Genomic DNA, 1,010 nt, shown 5'->3' with positions numbered 1-1,010 from the left:
GCAGCTGCTCCTGAGCGGGGTCTGGCCGGCGAGAAGGGGCCGCTGCTCTGCGAGCTCCCGCCCCCTCTCAAAGCACCCTTCGCCCCACAGGAGCCCTGAGTTCCCGTGACGGGCAGAGCCCACCGTTCCGGAGGGTCCTGGGAGACGGACGCCCGAAGCCATCACCTCACCCCTTCCCTCCTTCCCTCCCTCCCTCCCTCCTTCCTTCCTTCTTAAAATGAGAATTTAGAAATGAGGTCGTGGTCACAAAGGCACATATGGCACGATTACTGGGACCGAAGAAAGAAGTTAGACTTTTCCTGATGGGAAGCAAACGCGGTCTGGACGACCAGCTCGACGTCGAGGACAAACGCCCAGTTTGGGAGGGATCCCCGTAAATGGAACGAGCTAAACCCGCGGCTCCGAGGCTCTGCCTGGAAGGCGTTCACAGCCCACGCACCACGCAGACACGCAGGACGCGCTCGACCTCTGCAGCCATCTCGAACGGAGGCGAAAACGTCCTCTGTCGCCTTAAAAATGGTGCGGAGGAGGGCATCGCTTTGCGTAATTCCTTAAGGACGTTTTTGTGGGTAGAAAACGGTCTGAAGACCACTGAGCAGGGGTCGGACGGGCAGCCCAGAGGCCCGTGCGTGGACCCCGGCCGTGCCCACCGTGGAGCCGGGCAGCAGCGGTGTGGGCCCTGCCGTCTGCTGCGTCTTGTTGAATTTGCACAGGCCGGTCCGAGTCCACCAGAGTCCGAGCCGCAGGGGCCTGAGGCCGCCCGGAGGCTGCCCCCGCCTTGCCCGTCTGCCCCTTCTCCCCACGCCGGGCCTGGCTTCCTGGGGACAGCCCCTCCCCCACACCGCCGAGCAAGGTGCCAGCTGATGACAGTGGGTTTGCTTCTCGCGCTTAAAGCGTCCCAGAGGACTGCGCCTTTCAGCAGAGGCCTGGGAGCTTTCAAAGACCAAAGCTGCAGAGCCTGAGGCTTCTGCCCAGGGCCGCCGCTTCGCTCCAGCTCACCGCTCAGTGAA

At 63.4% G+C, this 1,010-nt stretch overlaps 1 protein-coding gene across 1 annotated transcript in view; it reads right to left on the bottom strand.

Moving 5' to 3' along the window:
* The window catches only part of MYOM2 (myomesin 2), a 103,160-nt gene that overhangs the window by 61,488 nt on the left and 40,662 nt on the right, over positions 1–1,010 (bottom strand). The window lies entirely within an intron of this gene.

The sequence above is a fragment of the Pteropus vampyrus genome, unplaced genomic scaffold (genome assembly GCF_000151845.1).
Source record: "Pteropus vampyrus isolate Shadow unplaced genomic scaffold, Pvam_2.0 Scaffold690, whole genome shotgun sequence".
Taxonomy (NCBI): Eukaryota; Metazoa; Chordata; class Mammalia; order Chiroptera; family Pteropodidae; genus Pteropus; species Pteropus vampyrus.
Note: the sequence above shows the minus strand (reverse complement) of the source record. Positions and strands in the feature narration are given on the sequence as shown.